This window comes from Molothrus aeneus, chromosome 3, assembly GCF_037042795.1.
Source record: "Molothrus aeneus isolate 106 chromosome 3, BPBGC_Maene_1.0, whole genome shotgun sequence".
NCBI lineage: Eukaryota > Metazoa > Chordata > Aves > Passeriformes > Icteridae > Molothrus > Molothrus aeneus.
The window spans coordinates 105,673,340-105,687,442 of NC_089648.1; positions in this window are offsets into that span (position 1 = coordinate 105,673,340).

Consider the following 14,103-nt stretch of genomic DNA (forward strand, 5'->3'; position numbering starts at 1 on the left):
CAGCTGCAAAAACTGGTTTTTCTTTTTATAACTAAAAGGTAACAGAATTCTCTGATACTTATGTTCTATTGCACAGAAAAGCCTCTTTGTTGTTTTGAATACTGGTGAAGTTTGCAAACAAATTCAGTAACTCCAAATCTACTGTGCTTCAAACAAGTGCTGCCTGTAGCCACTAATTTGTTTATGTGCAATTTTGCACTGTGCTTTCAGAGAGAACAACTATCTTCAGGCTCTAATCCAGATATAATCATTATTTTTATTTTTATTTTTCATTTAGTGTGGAGAGCTACAGCATAAAGGTTGCCAACAATGACTAGATTTGAACATTTAGAAGTAAATTACTAAATATAATGAGATGTGGACTTAATTTGCATTTACTATTAAAAAAAAAAAAAAGAAAGACATTGGACATCAGCCAGTGCTCTTAAGCCAGACTTATTAACACTCAGAAATGCTGTCACAGCTCATGTGTACATGGGACATTAGTCATGCATTTTGTTAATCTAACATAATATGGAGCATAATTTATCAGGACATCAAAATAATAGCTTTTACTCCATTTTCCCATCTATATGAGGATATGCACAATAGACTCTGAAGTTATACATGAACTCTATTAGAGCTAATTGAAACTAGATGATACAATTAACGTGGTTCTTAGTAAAAAACATTAACACAATGTAAAATTCTAATCACAATAAAAGTGGGTAACATTGGAAGGAAATGTGGTGTATAACTGCAAAACATATTTTTAATTTATTGAAAAATCAAATTAAATAAAGAAATAAAAAGGAAAAATCAAAAATAATAAAGGGAAAATAAAAAATGTCAAAAGCATCAACTAGACCAGCTATTTCCTCAATTTTTGATGACTGTATCTTATTTTCATGGGGATGTGGCATTTCCGTCACTTCCAGAAATTATGAGTTCTCTAATTCCTGAAATTTAGATGCAACACAATAAAATGGAACAGGTGGTTGTGGTATGAATGAGTGGCAATGATAATCCATTCATACTATACAGTGTGCTGTTATAAAAATTGAACTTTAAACATTCAGTACAGGAAAGTATCCCAATAATGTATGAGACTCTCTTAACTTTTCTGTAGAATATGACTAAATTTTATTGCAAGCAATGGTCAAAATTTCCATGACTGTAATTTCTGGCCTTTCCCAGAAAATTGCAATAAATCACTTTTTAGCATTTCATTTTTCAGCTGATCTACTTTTTTTTCATATATCTTATTGCCTCAATTTTCGTTTTTACACATGCAAAGAAGAGCAACGGAAAAACAATATTCAAGGTATTTGGCAAATGACAGAATGCTATAGAAATGTTTCTGGATAAACATCTTCAAAAATGTAGTTCACCATAAAGACTGGGACTGTGTGAAGTCATACTGATGAAATCAACATCACAAGCACATTGTAGAGTATAAATATAGGGTGATAAATAAAAATAGATTTGGGACTGATTAGCAAGAAATAATAAAAGTATTTTAAAAATATCACAAGTATTTTTGTGATGGTTTCTGGAGTGTAGCCTTGGAGACTAACTTACTGCAGGACAAGAAACCAACAGACAGCAGAATCTGTACAGAGAAATTTAAAGAAAAAAGAACAAAAAGCTCTCTTTTTATTTCTTTTCCAAAATTCTAGAAGTCTTCAAGAAATCTGAATGCTTACCTGGATCTTGTCACAAGCATGACAAAAGTAAAATTTACCCATTTCAAGACTGTTGTGTAAAAGTTTTCTCTACTCTAGGAAAGTTAGGGAGAGAGTTGAGCTGAATAGCTGGATTGAATGATTGATAATGTTGGAGGGGGGGGAGGAGAGGTGGGAGACGTGTTAAAGACCTAATTTGCTGATCCTTCTGGGTCTGTATGGGGAAACGAGGGGGAATTAGCAGCTGCTGCTCAGTGAATGCCCTAAATTTTTCCTTGTTCCTCTCAACAGAATGATCTGATAAGCTTTTCAAAGTAAATGTAGGTATTAAATCTCTGACGGCCCCAGGCAACTGCCCACTTATTCTGCATCTAGGTTATTAAAAAAGTTTTGAGGAGGCAGGATGGAAGCCATGGGGTAGGTGCCATGAAGAAATAAAATGGGGAAAAAAGGAACACTAGCACTTTCAGGTGCTACTGTAAATTATTTTGAGCCTCTATTTGCATAGCTACTTGCACTGGAAGCCGGTATAGAATAATAAAATAAAAGCATTGAAATTGAGATTTTGTTTGTCTGGTGGGCTGCATTTTGCTTTTCTCCCAGGTTTATACTTTAAGGTGCCTGGAATCCTTTGAAAAGTCTGTGTGAATGCATTACTGCATGCAGTTTGATGATTTCTCATTGTCTAGCTTACTTATAACTTTTAGCATGGATATAAGCACCAAGAAAATTTGAAGACTTTTCTGTGCAAAAGGGACAGAAACGTGTTTTAGTCCTGTTTTAACTTGCAAGTGGTCAGATGGAGCAACCAAAAGCTCCCATTTCCTTTTCTAATTAAACTGAAATACCTGCTGCCCTGGATTTTTCTCTCTGAAATGTAAAATTGGCTGAAATAAGAGCCGAAAGAGATTTCTGTGCCTTTTCTCTGTGCTATGGGAAAACAAGTCCCCGTGCTGTTTGCTTTACACAGAAGTCTTTGCTTTCTGTTGCACTCTTAATGCACAACCTCTGCAGAGACTGCAGAGACAAGCTCCAGAGTGACACATTGGCTCCCCCACACCAGGTGAGGCCAAAGAAATTAGGATGTAACCTCATTCTTTACACCCTTCTGGTGAGAACAGGCCTGCAGCTGTAGTGGCAGATCCCACTTGGGCTTAATGTTTCCTAAGGCAACATCTCTTCCCAAATCATGAATGGCTATTGCACATTACTCCAAGCTTTGAGGTCCATCCTCCCAAGGAAAATGCCGAAATGCATCAGATGGAAAAGGGATTTAGCTTCTTTTTTTGTAAGTTTGAAACAAAAGAAAAAATATGGAAATAGCTGCAAACAAAAGAGAAATTATATATTGCAAATGCACTTGCTGGGAAAAATTCATAAGGATTTTATTGAAAGCAGATGTTTCAGCTTGGAACATTAAGTCTGTTTTAGAAAAAAGCAGGAGAAAAAGCATGTAAAATCAATTTGCACTTTCAGAAGACAACCCAATCATTTATAATCTTTGCATCATTCGTAATTAAGTCAGATTATTAGTCTAAAAACAGAATAAGTGTCATATAAGTACTTCTCTAAAAGCATCAGTAGCATACTTAATGCTTACTAGAATTTACTAAAGATGAGATAGAAGAAAGATCACTCCAAAGAAAGGGAAGTATTCCATGATCCGTTTTAGAAAGGAGTTGAATTTAGTTTTAGTACATTAGTATTGTACTACAAAATTGCACTAAATCGCAGTAAGCGTTTTTGAAATGCACATAATGTGGAATAGCTATATGTGCATTTGAATGTAGAGAAAGTAACAATGAGACGTCACTTGAAAAATACTTTTTTTCTTTTTTTTCAAGACTCTCTGATTGGAAACACATAACAGTAAGGCTTTGTGATGTTCATGTTCACCATTATTAATGTCTGACCTCTTGAATAACTAGAAGAAATGGAAAAAGCTATTTTGAGCATTCTAGATTTTTATATAATAATGATAAGTAGTAACTTAGTAATTAGCCAAAGTATAAGGTTTAAGTAACGTAATTAATTATCTAGTAATTATATGTATCTTATATATATTTTGTAATTATAAATATAACATAATTAATTATAATGTAAGTAATTCTCTCTGTCTTAATATTTCCCAGATTACATTAAAGATTTTGATCCTTATTCATCCCCTTTTCACTGAAGGAGGAAAGGACCTAGTTCCAATGGGAATTCACATAGTATAAAATTCAAAACCAAGCCTTTTTCCCTCATAAAATGATAAACAGGGAAAACACAATTAATGTTTTCTCCATCAATTCTTTGACCAAATCCATCCTGGTTTTGAAGCCATGAAAAAGGGGTGAGTTGGTGATTGAGCAAGTTTGATACATTTTTCATTCAAGCAATTCTTCTGGAGGGATGGGAAGAAGACTTGCTGAAGGACAATGAGGTACTATTTTGTTGTACTATTTTGAGGCACTATTTTTGGGGGAGGAGAGGGAGAACAAAGATAACTAACACCAAAACTACATTCCTCAGTTGGAGAATGCTTTAGTTGTTATCCAGACAGCTGTTACATTTTTCTAAGATGACCATATTTATTTGTCTTGTAGTTTCATTGATATGTGTTGTTGTTTTATGCTCAAAGTGCTTGCTAAATGAATCTTTTATCTATGAAGCTGTCTAGTAAAAATGTGTAGCAAGATCAGAAATTTCCACTAGCTTAAGTTAATGCTGTCTTTTAGTCTCAAGAGAGATCATGAGTTATTCCAACATGGTCTGTAAAAAATAAAAAAAAAAAAAACCACAAAAACTTATTTTTTCTGAGTGTTTTGTGTTTTTCTGAGTGTGTGGTTTGTGTTTTCAGATTTCTTTTTGTAAGTTTTCTTTATTTTAGTCTTTGACTTATTCGTGTTACTTATTTGGTGACCCATTAAATTGATTTAGGAATAAATTTGAGTGACAACAGAGCTTACATGAAACAAGAGCTCAAAGGTAGGAACAAATAACTGATAAGATGTTTAAAAATTGTTTAGACTTTAAGTCTAAAAGTGTTTAGACATTTTTATACGTGAAGGTAAGACTCAGAAATGGGCTAGGGTGTTACTGAGCACAGCTTTCAGCCTCTCAACAACTAGTGGACTTCACAAGCTTGAGCAGTGCATCTATATTCTCTGTCCAAGCATGGGGAAGGCTGTGGAGCCTAGGAATTGAGCTCACCAGAACTAATTCATAGCTTCTGGAAGTGTTGGAAAATTTGAAGAGGGAATTCTCCTACTTTTTCTGGAGAGTGTATCTGATTGATCTGTTTGACACCATATGGATGTCAGTTCCCACAGACTGAGAGTTTGTTTTCGAGATAGGATTGAGGTCTACATTAGATTACAGATTGAAGTAAACAGCACCAGTGAATGTGTCCTTTCAAGTTAAAGTGCCTGAAGCAGTGACTGTAAGATTCCTAGAACCCCATAGAACCCCAGAGAACCACTGAGAGAAAGAACATTTGGGAAGTTATGTCCATGGCTCAGAGGGTAAGCCCAGAAAAAATATATTTAAAGCATGTAAGTATCAAATTAAAGTGTGATGAAAAAAATTCACCTTATTAACTGTATAGAATATATAAAATATAAAGTATTCAAAATTGAAAGGTAGGAAAAAAAATTGTTTAATTTCCATTCTGGCAGACACAGGATTGAAATCTATTTCCTCATCACATTTATAGGTGAATTGAAAAAGGGGTTGCATCAAAAGGCATTCCAAGAAATATAGACTCTAGCAATCAGGATTAATACATGTGAGGTTCAGAAAGTTCTGCAAAAGAACTCTGATACTGATTGGGTAATAAAGACATAAATGGAATACAGTAAAATTTTGGTATAAAATTAAAGACATGGGAAAACAAAGCTCTGATTTGATCTATACAGGGACAGACTTCTGTCTATATTCTGACTATTTGCTCTTATCAATGGGAAGAATATAATGATATAATAAAGATAGACTTATAAAAATGTATGGTAGTCAGAAGTAGGTGGTAGTCAGAAGAACAAAAAGAAACTTATAAATTATTAGAAATAAAAGAGAGGAAAAAAACCTGCACATTGTATTTATCTACAGTTTTGAATACAGAATGAATATGAGTAACAGTGAAAAATATTCAGAAAGGAGTAAAAAAGGGTCATCCATCAAATGACTAGAATGATTTTCATAAGGAGACTAAGACTCATCAGCTTGGCAAAAAAATACCAAAATGAAATATGACAAAAGCCTACAAAACCATGAGTGGCAGTGAGAAGATGAATAATGATGAACAATGTTCACTGTGGTTTCCAGTGAAAGACCAGAGGGACATTAAGTGAAACTGTGGCCAATTCACATGAAAAAAGCAAAATATCCTTTCTATCAGTTTATAATTACTGTGTTTTACAGAAACTGTAAGATCATGCATGGTAAATGAAGAAAACTAATGGAGGAGAAGTCCTTTGCAACACCTAAGAATAGTTTCCATGAAATAATTATTTGGAGACTAGGAGAATATTTTGAGAAATTATCACAGCACAGCTATCAAGTTTTTTCATTTTCATAGACATCATCCAAAATAAGTCTGATTTGACAGTCATAGCCACATCAGAACAGGTTCAAAATCCCAAACAGCAATAGAATGTTCACATCAGCGAGCTCTAGAAATTTGCTTTCTCTGTCTTGTGCCATAATTTCTTTCCCTTGTAAAAGGGAGAGTCTAATTTTGAATCTTCATAGGCTACCTGAGAACTGAACCAAGTCCCTTGGTGCCGGTGAGTAATCCTCAGAGATTGCTGTTTTAAATGAAATTACTCTGCTTTTGTTTCAGCAGCCACTGTCAGTATGTGACCTTTGAGAGCACATGCAGAAAATGCAGCAGTCGGGGAGACTTGCTTTGTTTGTTAAATGTTAACATTTCTACCAACCTATGTATCAGCAAACAACCAACTCTTATGAGACCAAATACAAGCATCTGGATCCTCAGACTCTTGTTTTGCCAGTGCAAACCCATTAAAGTAAAGAAGAAAAGTGTTCTGGATGAAAATCTGGAATTAGTGTCCCATATTCATGGGAGGAGTCCCTGTGTCAAGCCTTCTCCTCATTTCTGGATTCTGAAGAGCAGCTACAAATTACTGAGGTGCACAGAGTGTTTCAGATTTCCAGTCAAAATTCAATGTCCACTCAGTAAATATTCACTGTTGTGACAATGCTATCCTTTTAGCTGAAGTAGCCCTCTTTCTCTCCTCTTTAGTCATCTGATGCGTGTGATCTGAACAATCTTAACAAGCTGTGCTTTGAATTTTAATTATATTCAACCGAATCCCAGCTTCTGCGTGCATATATCATTTGAAGCAATAAAATTATCACAGGAATTCTGCAGACATGTGGATTGCAAATTTAGAAGTAATCATGTTTTTATTATTAGATTATGTTCTCAAAGCACAGTACTACATTAATAGCATTTCTGTAGAGATTTTAGAAGGGTGCACTTTTTTCTGTAAATTGACTTTCTGGGGACAGTCTCTAGATTTTCTGTACTTATTGCTACATTTGTGTCATTTTTATAAATTTATTCCTTCTAAGTACGTAGCACAATAAATGAAAGAAATCTTTGTGGTTACAGACAGTTCAAACCTTGTTCCTTGTCATGTCAAATGCATGTTTTATATCCCTAGGGTTATAGGGCTATGACTACTTACCAAAGAAACAGATAAATAGTGCAATGTTTGCAGTAAAGAAAGTTGATGATATCCCATTTACTAAGTGGATATGCCTATTTAAAAGATATTAATACCTTGATAGAAGATGTTGCAGAGAATTGATCAAACAAAAGCCTCTTATCTCTCCCTAATACACACTGAAATGAAGTAACTATTACATAAACTTTCTGTACCTCACTAGCAGGCTACAGATTCAGAAATGTTTAAAGCGTCCTTTCCCTGTGAGACTATCATTCAGGAAAAATCACATGTGCTTGTTAAAAAATATACTAAAAGTTTATTGAGCATAATAACAATAAAATCAATACTATAAAAATGTTCTGAGATAGTAGAGAAACATTAGTCCTAACAGGCGTAGAAAATGCTGCTATAGAATCAACTAGAACAGTTAAAGGTTATGGACTATTGTTCTATTTCTCTGCTTAATAAGGCTTTACTTCAGTGGCACATGGGTTGATTTAATTTTCAGACACATCTTTTTATTGTGAGACAAAATTCACTGTACCACGGATCAATAAGCAATTACAAAGTTCAAAAAACACCAGGGAACAGATTTAACAAGTCAAAATTAGAAGAATTAATAAGCATGATTATTCACTTTTACATGAGTTTTATGGCAATGTCACCATTATGTGTACCAAAGTGACCTGGGTCTAATTATGAAAAAAAAATAGCAAAGGCAATCACATTATAAAGTTAAACATTGTTTATTTCATTGCATATTTCTTTTACATTAGAAATAAACCACTTTTTGTCAGTTATGAATTCTCCTGATTCTTATGTACCATTGGGCAGTCAATTTCTTACAAAGAGAGTGAACATATCTCACTAAACCATTAAATGGACATCCACCAGCAATCACTGTATTTTAGTTAGTACTTTCTGGTGAAGCTCACATTTTTTAGCATAAATATTCATTGGAAGAGAAAATGGTATCTCACTTCCTCTCTAGGAAAGACTCTAGTTTGTGACAGCTACATGCATCTTGTCAGCCAGAGAAGCAGGTTCAACACGTCAATATAGAGAGTCAAGAACTGAACCCAACCATTTTGCCCGTCACGTGACTATTTTTCATTTGGCATAGGGATAAAAACACTCCAACATCTTATAGTTTTATAAAGGACATGTTTTTATCTCCATAGCGTTGGGAATCTACTTTTTTCATGCTGTAAAACAGGGCAAAACCTCCTTTCTTGACAAAGGCTATGAATATCAAAACCAAAAGTTTATTATTTGACAAGATAGCACCAAATTACCAACTTCTGCAACAAGGAAAGGGAGACAAATGGAAGCAACTGAATAGATTATATCAAAGTTGTAAGGGAAAGTGTGATTCCACCTAATTTTACACTGTAAATGTCTGTACCTAAGGTAGCCTCTTTGGAGTCTCTATATATTCATTGAAAAAGCCAAGTTAATCTGATCTCTAACAGTCAGTCACATTGAGGTAGCTCAATTCAGAAGGGATAGTCCTCCAAGGACTAAGAAAGGAGCTTTGGGGCACTAGCTCAAACACAAATATCTCCAAACAGTCAGGTGGATATCAGCATAATTGTGCTATTCCTGTAGCTTTTCCAAACTCAGAACAAAAAACTAATAACACTTCTGAAATGCTATGGTGCTGCATGGGCAGTGGCCAGTGAAAAAACCTAAAACCAACAGCACCTACAGCTCAGATGAGCCCATTTCTCCAATGAGAACCACTATTTTTATTAATCACCGCTCTTCTGATTTTTTTCAGGTCAGTACAGCATCTCCTGATGTAGTTGATAATGCTTTTAAGAATCTGCCCCTAGAGTACCTTAGATTTTTATCGAAAGTCAGAATGTGACATTTTCTTTGTTTAAAATTTATTCCAAATAAAATAATCTTAGAGGAATAGGTTCTATCCTAAAGGGTACATTGTGGTACTCCTAATTTCTAAATTTTGTTTTGCTATTAATTCTTTCTCTCCTTTGGACAAAGAAAATAGTTGGTACTAAAATGCCAAGCTAGCTGATCATCGCAATTGTTTAACAGTGATGTTGTTTCAAATTTTCTTCCCTTTAATTTGCTAGGTGGGATTATAGTGGTTTGGGGTTTATTTATTGTTTAATTTTAGTGTACCACTCTCCCTTACTTTTTCTGCACTGCCAGTTGTTCAGCTACATTTGAAAGGAAAAGACGTTGTTAAAATCCAGATTAAAAAATAGGAACATTATGTGGGACATTTCCTTAAATTACCTTCTCTCACTGTGCAGAGCACCCCAGACTATGGTGAACTTTACCATTATGTGTCTCTATCTTTACAGGCTCATATGTAACTTGGATATTAATCCAAGAGATTTGCACTTATTTCTTGCAGTGCCTATGCAAAATAAAATTTTGGTCTTTACCTTTACAGAATAAAGCCAATGGCAGAATTCCAGTAGTTCATGACAGTAATTTGTGCATTTGTAATCTACCCTTCAGATTTGCCCTTGCTGAGGGTAAAGAGTGGACCTTAATTAGCATACAGAATTTTTTTTCCTTTTAAAAGCAGGTGGCACTTATGCTGTTTCATATAACCAAGGGAATTGCCTTGGTCCTAGCAAAAGTTCCCATGAGAATTGCTCTCCCTAATAAAGTAAGTGCCTGTACAGCACGGAACACCATGGTGCGAAGAACAGCATCTTCCTGAAGGATACATGAAAAGGATTCTTCCAGGAAATAGAAACACCAATTTCCAAGAAAGTATCCATGTCCTTTAGACACTGTTTTGGCACAGCTTGAGCTCAGCAGCACAGTGATTATTGTGTGGCACATTCGTGTGGGGAAGCGTGTTTTTCACACTTTACATTTGTCACTTCCACATATTCAATCTCATGTTGCACATGATCACTCAAAATATTAGCCATTTTGAAATTCTCCTGCACCTTTTGGAATGAAATGTTTGTGTCATTGCTGTATTTGAGGCAGAGAGGTTGATTTTCTCCCTTTATTTAATTAGTTTTTTTCTTCTGTATTCTTAGCACAGTGAGTTCTTCATCAAGGTTTACTGCCTCCATGTTAATAAGCTCTCTAAAATAGCAGTTGTTTTTCATCATCATTGGACAGCTTTAAATGTAAGATATTATGAAGTTAATCTTTAATTTCTGAGTCTCTTTATGTGCTTACTTTTTAATATCATTGCTCATGCTTATGATATTCTTAATAATTAAAATAACAAGTCATTTCAGGTCTGGAATTGAAGATGAAACTAATACTTTTGAAAATCCAAAGCAAAGTTTTCTCTTGGACTGAAGAATATATTAAGAAGAGATCAGTCTTAATCCTCTGTAATTTTGGAGTAGATTTTTTTTTTTTAATGAAAAGAAACAACTTGCTTAACAAACTAGAAATGTAAGGGAAATTCTATAGCCAGAGAACACCCACCATATATCTTTGTATGACTACATTTTCATTGGTACAGGATCAGAGTCCAAATGTGCCATAATTAAAAAGACAACAACTGTCCATTATGTTGTAGACTGCAAGAGCAATCTCAAAATAGGCTCAAATATTTTAAAATATTTCTCTACAGTCCCTGACTTTAAGGGACTCAGTGCCTCACTATAATGTGAACATTTTTTACAGCAATACATATTACTTCTACTGTTTCATTTTCTTCTTTCAAAAGGACAGTGATAAGCCAGTGACAAGAAATTTTATTGAGGTATTCTGATCTCTTTCATTTCAGCCTGAGATTTCTTAAGCAGTTCTTCATGAGAAGAAAAGCTACTCAGTAATTGGTTTTTAACCTTAATTTAAGCTCCTTAATTTAATTTAGGTCTAGAAAAACTCATGTTGAAATAAAAATTGTTGTGTGAAGTTCTACATTTAATATGCCAGAAGGATCTAGGATACTCAGAATCAAATACTTAACCACAACAGGTAAAGCTGCTGAAGCACATAGTCCCTCTTTACTCTGGAAATGGCACGAGCCAAACATGCTACAAACATACTTAGAAATAGGTAATTACCTTATTGTCTTTTTGAATAAATACTCCTGGGACTGTTTCCACACTGGAGCTTTAGTTTAGTGTACAGATTGGGTATTTTAAAGGATACCTGTGAGAAGAAAGGCAGGTTATGTTATTTAGCAAAAGTTCCTTCTTTTCTAATAACCGCGCTGTTCGAAGCAAAGGACAAGGACACTGTGGCTGATATTCTGTGTATGGGCAAACATTTTTAAGAGTGAATAAAGCCTCTGCTGATGACAGATAGCACTTTTTCTGACTATGACAGATAGCCATTCAGTGAGCTTTCTATGTATCCACTGCTAAAATTCTATTTCATCAGCCTGATAAGGAAAAGCGATAGCAGATAGAAATCTGTGTCAACAGAAAGTAAATTAAAAACAGAGGTCTTCCATCTGATAGTATCTTTTTTATATAATGTAATTTCTTTAGCTAATGTTCTGTGTTTTATTTCAAAAGATAGAAAAAGTGTGGCTGATGGATTATAAAGGAAATAGGCAGACTGCGCAAAAGGGCATAACATCAAGATTAACAAAAAGTAGTTGCTATAGTATATATTATAAACCCCTGTTGTTGTCACTTTATAAAAGCCATACTTTCCTCTTGCTCTAGAAAAAAGATATTAAGGAGACAAAATATATTCAGATTTATGAGGACTGATTTTGCCTATTTCCTGCTAAGTACTATGAGCAAATGTTTGCATACTTCATGCCCTTCATACTTTCTTTCATACTTGGTATTTGATTCACTCCATGCATTTTAGTATTCAAAGAACCTCGTGCAGCAAAATGGAAACTTTTAAAATGAGAGTAGAACATTCCATGTAAAATCCCTGTTAACAGTGGTGGGAGGTCTTTATCTAATTCTCCATTGTTTGTATTGAAAACTCATTCAAAATTTCTAACAATGAAGTTTTAGTAGATTACTCATTCATTTCAAAAGGTTTTCAGAAACATCTGGTATTTCACACACACACATAAAAAGTGGCAATTGGGCTATTGAATATGTCAAAGGAGACAGAAGCATACTGATTTATCACAAATAGTCCCCATCTCTGTTTATCACCAATTGCTTTGGAAAGATATTTAAAGAGAGAAATACACATAACACACATTTGATTTGCAAAATCAAGCATTCTATGGTAATCAACATTGTCTTTAACCTTGAATCAACTGGCAATATATGATTATAAATACATGTTCTCTCTGAGAATAAAAGAAGCAACATAAGCAAAGAGTACACAAGAGTACATTAAAATTACTTTTATAAATAGATTCCATTACAATAATTTGATGATCAACATCTTGTTCAGCCATCGTTGTATGCTACAATTTTTTTACCAAATAAAACCATTCACTAATAGCCATACTGCACACTTGCAGAAATCAGAACCTATAATTTATTTTAAAAAGTATAATGAAAAGAGGATAAGTCAGCAATGCAACTCACTGTATTATGCTGTTAATTTTTTGCACTGCTGAGGGTAATACAGGCCATTAGCATGTCATGTCTTTATAACATTACTACATTTAGTGGTTTTGGAAAATATGAGATTTACAATTCTGAAAAGGTCTTTCTTTTACCTGCAGCTAAGATTTATCCACAATACTTTGTTCATACGATTTCCAGTTTTTCCATGTAGGTCTAGCTGTGACATGATATTTCCATTGAACTCTTGACCCAAAAAAGGAGCTTAAAACTTAAAAAATAAGAGAAGTTTTAACTCATCAATGCAAGAGAGTGCTCAATCACATTTTTAGTTATAATTAAGTAATTGACTCCTACTGAATTCACTACACTTAAATGAATTATAGTAGTTTCCTGCACTACTCATGAAATTTTGCAAGACAAGTTTCTGAGTCACAGTCTGAGGAATTCAGACAGAACCTCTGTGCAATGCAGAGGTAAAATTGTTCATAGCCAAAGTTTTTAAAGTACCTTTATAGAAATGTGCAATTGAACAAAAGGGCACTGAAGGTATTAAATTAAATAAATGACTGACAAAAAATTTTATTGAATATAAAAGCAGAACAATGCCAGTAAAAGTTCTACAGAAAAGTTATCATACAAGATTCTTATATTTGGTGGGGGTTACAATGGCAGTTTCTTAGGAGAAAGCTAAGATCTAGTATTAAAAAAAACCAAAAAATAGAAACTACTAAGATATGAACAGCCGTGCAATTTTTGCAAAATTGCAAAGAGAATAAATAAAACAAATGAAAAATAGAGCTCAAGTTTTGATTATTTATGGAAATATGCAACAAAACATCCAAACTTTTTTGTTTGTTTGTTTTTGGTGTCTTAAATTTAGAACAAGACACAGAAACACAGGACAAAATCTAAATGTAAAATTACATGCAGGGGAATTTTGAGAAATAGAAGCATTCAGACCTAAATTTTCAACACCTTCAAATGCCTGTCTTGTCTTAGAAATTCAAAAGATTTCATGTGTCTCATCATATGCTAAAAATTATTATCATATGCTAAAAATCTTTTAGAATTATATAAAAACTGTAACCATTGTACAAATTTTTTTTTAATTGGAACTTGGTCAGATGAGATCAATATTGAGTACTGAATTTTGCATGCAATAACTCTCAATAGAATAAAATGAGATTATTATAGATGCTTATATTAAGGATATTTTAAGTTCATTTGCCTAGATTCTGAAAACTTCCTGATAGTGAAAGTGGTACAAATGTGGCAGAGAATCCACCTGCACAAAATTTTCCTGTACAGAAGGATTCA